This window comes from Triticum dicoccoides, chromosome 5B (assembly GCF_002162155.2).
Source record: "Triticum dicoccoides isolate Atlit2015 ecotype Zavitan chromosome 5B, WEW_v2.0, whole genome shotgun sequence".
Lineage (NCBI taxonomy): Eukaryota > Viridiplantae > Streptophyta > Magnoliopsida > Poales > Poaceae > Triticum > Triticum dicoccoides.
The window spans coordinates 42,465,956-42,472,515 of NC_041389.1; positions in this window are offsets into that span (position 1 = coordinate 42,465,956).

Sequence of the window (6,560 nt, forward strand, 5' to 3'; positions counted from 1 at the left end):
TTTCACTGGACGGGCTTTGAGCGGTGGACTCTTCCAGTTGGTTGCGATAGGTCAGCCCATAGCAACATCCCCGAACATGGTCTGGACCCAATACAACACTAGATTCCCTCCGGTTCCACCGCACCCGCACCATCCCCCCTCTATGTGACGGCAGCACTGCCTTTCGTGGAGCGGGGGGCACACCACGGAGCCCCAAGACGGGCGTCTACGCATGCCAGAACACTTTCACACATGCATTAGGACTCGTGCGATATTTCGGTGACATAACTACATCCCGAAGGCCACCCCGAATCCTAGTTGTCCAGTAGATCTAGCCCTTTGACTTTCACTAGACGGGCTTTGACCATTGGACTCTTCCACCTAGTTGCAATAGGTCAGCCCATAGTGAAAGCACAAGTGCTCCCTAGGTGGTTTTGGTAATTAATGTCAACATATCTCTTGTTGGACTAAAACTTTTATCTAGTATATTTCAGATAAGTTCAACAATGGAGTGGCATGGACTAAAGGATGTGGGAACTCCTTCAAGAAGCTAAGGACAAAGGATTGGCTCAAGCTTCAAGCTCAAGACTCTTCATTTTACATTTTAGTGATCCAAGATCACATTGAGTCTATACCGAGATGGGATTGTAATCTCTATGTGTATGTCCATTATCAAAATCGGTCTCACCGAGTTTGAGCAATCGGTAATACCAAGATTACAATGCAAACTTCCTGGTTGACTCATTACCAAAATCGGTCCCACCGAGTTTGATAATCGGTCCAACCGAGTTTGCCTGACCAACTCTCTAGTTAGCTAATTACCAAAATCGGTCCTACCGAGTTTGTGTAATCGGTCTCACCGAGATTACGTTATGCCCTAACCCTAACCGAATCAGTCCTACCAAGTTAAATTTCGGTCCCACCGAACATCCTAACGGTCACTAAATTTATTAAATTGGTCTGATCGAGTTTGTTGATTCGGTCCCACCGAGTTTGGTAAATTGTGTGTAATGGTTAGATTTTGTGTGGAGGCTATATATAACCCTCCACCTCCTCTTCATTCATGGAGAGAGCAATCAGAACAAGCCTACACTTCCAGCATCCTATTTCTGGGAGAGAACTACCTACTCATGTGTTGAGGCCAAGATATTCCATTCCTACCATATGAATCTTGATCTCTAGCCTTCCCCAAGTTGCTTTCCACTCAAATACTCTTTTCACCAGATCCAAATCCTTTGAGAGATAGCTGAGTGTTGGAGAGACTATCATTTGAAGCACAAGAGCAAGGAGTTCATCATCAACGCACCATTTGTTACTTCTTGGAGAGTGGTGTCTCCTAGATTGGCTAGGTGTCACTTGGGAGCCTCCGACAAGATTGTGGAGTTGAACCAAGGAGTTTGTAAGGGCAAGGAGATCGCCTACTTCGTGAAGATCTACCGCTAGTGAGGCAAGTCCTTCGTGGGCGACGGCCATGGTGGGATAGACAAGGTTGCTTCTTTGTGGACCCTTCGTGGGTGGAGCCCTCCGTGGACTCGCGCAGCCGTTACCCTTCGTGGGTTGAAGTCTCCATCAACATGCATGTACGATAGCACCACCTATCGGAACCATGCCAAAAACATCTGTGTCTCCAATTGCGTTTGAATCCTCCAAAACCCTTCCCTTTACATTCTTGCAAGTTGCATGCTTTATTTTCCGCTGCTCATATAATCTTTGCATGCTTGCTTGATATGTGTTGTGAATGTTAAACTAGTGCCCAAACTCCACTTAAACTTAAAGAATCCTAAAAACTGCAACTTTTGTACTTAGTGTCTAATCACCCCCCTCTAGACACATCTTCTCAAGATCCTACAAGTGGTATCAGAGCATTGGTCTCCATTGCCTTGGTTTAATCACCATTGGAGGAAGATGGATGAGTCTACTTTGGGGAGTCTTAGACACAGAGTGCCTATTCTTAATGGAGAGTATTTTCATGAGTGGAAAAATGAGATGCTTGTAATTTTCAATCAATATCATTTGAACAAGTACTTTGCTAGTCCTTGTGCACCTCATGTTGATCCTATGCATCCTACCCTTGATGAGTCAATTGACATGGTTAGGAATCTTAGAACTGCTGAACTTATCATTAGAGGATTGCCTAGAAACTTGATTGGATGTTTGCCTACTTTTAAGTGTGCCTATACTTTTGAAATTTCTTGAGGAACGATTTCCAGATTATTCATTGAAAAATCTAGATGAAATTCTCCATAAGTCTATTGCTTTGAGTAATATGAAAACTAGTGATCCTATGTTTGGTGATCGTCTATTTGAGCTTACAAACCTTATGCGTGCCAAAGGAAATGTTGGTATTATTAGTGATATTATTTCCGAAGCTATAAAAATTCATAAGCAAGATCATTGTCAAACTCACTCTAACGAATCACCCTCTCTAGGATTTGATCCACCACATGACGAAGTTGAACATGGATACTATGATGAGGATGATGATAGTGACTTCGATCTTGATGATGCAATGAGACATTTTGGTCTTATGGCAAATCTTCGGGGATATATGTCAGGAGGAAAGGAATGGGTCCTTGATAGTGGATGTACCGATCACATGACCGGAGATAAAGACATGTTTCGTGAGCTTGCTGAAAATGATAGTCCTCGAAAGTATGTCACTTTCGGTGACCACTCAAAGGGTAAGGTGGTTGGCCTCGGTAAGGTGGCCATATCACATGATAGATCCATACAAAATGTTATGCTCGTTGAATCTCTTGGATACAACTTACTTTCAGTATCTAGACTTACAGATTTCGGTTTCAATGTCCTATTTACTGAAGTAGATTGCCAAGTGTTTCGTCGAGACAATCATAAAATAGTCTTTACCGGCATACGTAGAGGTGATCTATACATTGTTGGTTTCACTAAAAAGGCTCAACCTAAAATTTGCTTCATTGCTAAATCCTCAAAAGGTTGGTTATAGCATAGACGATTAGGTCATGTTGGCATGAGAAACCTTGACAAGCATATTAAGGGAAATCATATCCTTGGAGTTAATGATGTCATATTTGATAAGGATAGACTTTGCAGTGCTTGTCAAGCAGGTAAACAGGTTGGAGGGAGGCATCCCATGAAGAACATCATGACCACAAAGAGGCCACTCGAGCTACTTCACATGGATCTCTTTGGTCCCAACTCTTACAAGTGTCTCGGTGGAAATTCTTTTTGTGTAGTTATAGTTGATGATTTTTCCAGATTTACGTGGGTGTTCTTTCTCGATGATAAATCGCAGGTTCAGAAGATCTTCAAAAACTTCGCTAGGAAGGCCCAAAATCAATTTGAAGTGAAGATCAAGAAGGTTCGCAGCGATAACGGAACGGAGTTCAAGAATGGAAATGTGGACACCTTTCTTGACGAAGAAGGGATTTCACACGAGTTCTCGGCTACGTACACACCTCAACAAAATGGAGTTGTTGAGAGGAAGAACCGGACGCTCATCGAAATGGCGAGAATGATGCTTGATGAGTACAAGATGCCGAAGCACTTTCGGGAAGAAGCGGTTGAGACAGCTTGTCATGCAACAAATCGCTTGTATCTTCACAAGCTACTCGGCAAGACGGCATACGAGCTCCCCACCGGTAACAAACCCCAAGTTGGATTCTTTCGAGTATTCGGCTCAAAGTGCTACATTCTTGATAAGCATCTCGTTCTAAATTTGCTCCTAAGTCTCATGAAGGTTTCCTACTAGGTTATGGCTCAAACTCTCACACTTATCGTGTCTACAACAATTTCACCTGAAAGGTTGAAGAGACGGTAGATGTGAAGTTTGATGAATCTAATGACTCGCAAGTAGAGCAATTGCCAATTGATGTAGGAGACAAAGATCCTTCGGAAGCAATCCAAGACTTGTCTATTGGCAAGGTTCGTCCAACGGAGGTGAAGGAGAGTACCTCGTCCGTCCAAGTGGAAGCTTCTACTTCACGACAAGGTGAACCAAGAGTTGACACAGAAGCATCCACAAGTGGGACACACCAAGATGAAGAAAACGAGGAAGTGCATCAAGATGAACGTCAACAACCTCCTTCTCCACCATGACAAGAGAACGACAACGCCAACAATGAAGAAGGCCAAGAAGAAGAACAAGATGAAGAAGATGTTCAATGAATACCCAAGCAAAAGCTTTCACAAGTTCGAGAAAGAATTGCTAAAGACCATCCCGTCGAGCAAATCTACAATGATATTCAAACCGGGAGAATCACTTGCTCTAAAACTCGTTTAGCTAACTTTTGTGAAAACTATTCTTTCATCTCTAGCATTGAACCTATGAAGGTTGAAGAAACATTGGAAGATCCGGATTGGATAAATGCTATGCATGAAGAGCTACACAACTTTGAGAGGAACCAAGTTTTGACATTGGTTGAGAAGCCCGACAACAACCACAACATCATCAGTACCAAATGGGTGTTTCGCAACAAGCAAGATGAAGATGGACAAGTAGTTCACAACAAAGCACGTCTCGTCGCCCAAGGCTACACACAAGTCGAAGGTATGGACTATGGTGAGACTTATGCCCCTGTTGCTAGACTTGAGTCCATTCGCATCTTACTTGCCTATGCTAATCACCATGATATCACCTTGTACCAAATGGACATTAAAAGTGCTTTTTCTAAATGGTGAAATAGAGAGGAGGAAGTTTATGTTAAACAACCTCCAGGCTTTGTCAATCCTAAGAAACCCAATCATGTTTACAAACTTCACAAAGCTCTTTATGGTCTTAAACAAGCTCCTAGAGCATAGTATAAATGCTTGACCAAGTTCCTTATTGAAAAAGGCTTATAAATTGGGAAAATTGATTCTACTCTTTTTACTAAAAGGGTTAATGGTGAACTATTTGTGTGCCAAATCTATGTTGATGATATTATATTTGGATCAACTAATCCTCATTTTAGTGAAAAGTTTGGAAAGCTAATGTCAGAGAAGTTTGAGATGTCTATGATGAGTGAAATCAAATTCTTTCTTGGGTTGCAAATCAAGCAAACTAGGGAAGGTACTTTTGTCTCTCAAACAAAGTACACCAAGGACTTATTCAAGAAGTTCAATATGCAAGAATGCAAAGGTATGACCACACCCATGCCTACTAGTGGACATCTTGACTTAACCAAAGATGATGAACCGGTTGATCAAAAGGTTTATCGCTCTATGATTGGTTCATTGATATATCTATGTGCTTCACGTCACGATATCATGCTAAGAGTGTGCATGTGTGCATGATATCAAGCTGCTCCTAAAGAATGTCATCTTAAGGCCGTGAAAATGATAGTGAGATACTTAATCCATACACCAAATTTTGGCATTTGGTATCCTAAGAGGGCCTCTTTCGATCTTGTTGGCTACTCCGACTCGGACTATGCCGGACACAAGGTTGATAGAAAGTCCACTTCGGGTACTTGTCAATTTCTTGGTAGATCTCTTGTGTCTTGGTCGTCCAAGAAACAAAACTCGGTATGCTTATCCACCGCCGAAGCAGAGTACATTGCCGCTGTTTCATGTTGTGCTCAATTACTTTGGATGACTCTAACTCTTAAAGATTATGGGATATATGTGAAACATGTTTCATTTCTTTGTGACAATGAAAGTGATATCAAAATTGGTCATAATCCTGTGCAACATTCTCGAACTAAGCATATTGAAGTTCGTCATCATTTCATTCGAGATCATGTTGCTAAGGGTGACATTGATCTTATGCATGTTTGCACCGAAAAGCAATTAGCGGATATATTCACTAAACCTCTTGATGAGAAAGTGTTTTGTAGGTTGAGAGGAGAATTGAACATCATTGATGCTTCAAACTTGGAGTAGAAACTTCATTGGATACATGCAAGACATGAGCTTATGACTAATCCTTGATATTTCTGTTATGATGAAAATCATATATCTTGGATATATTTGCATCTTGCATGTTATCTAACACATGTAGGTACTTGGTTGAATCAAATTCCATGATATTTTAATCTACTCACATCTTGAGCAATCTCTACATCACCAAGTATCTATTCAAAGGTGTTTGAAGACAAGGAAGCACAAAACCATTCGAACATATCCTTTGACAAATTCTATGTTGAGCTTCATGATTGTCATTTTTGGATACACAAGTGCTCTTCCTTGCAAGAACTAACCCATGTAGGTAGATGGACTCAAATTCCAAGTGGTGCTCCCAACTCTTGATGAGCTACATCAACCTTGAGCGACCCACACAAGTTCAACTACATGATCAACACCACCAACCAAGGTATGTTATTCCATCTTAGAGAAGCTTTACTCCAAGTCATGAGTTAAAGCAACTCAACTAGATGTGAATACATCAAGATGCTTAAACAAAAAATGGCAACCCCATTTTGAGCTTAAACGATGAGTATGTCCTATGATCAAGTGATCTCACTTGACTCCTAAGTCAATATACTCTAACATAGGTGACTTTGTCACCGACCATCTCTAGATGAAGTTCTCCTATGTTCCTTTATATGTTTTTGCATTTTCTCATGCATATTTGTTTCCCCTTTCAAAAAAAACTTCATCTAGATTTCTTTCTGTTTGCTCTG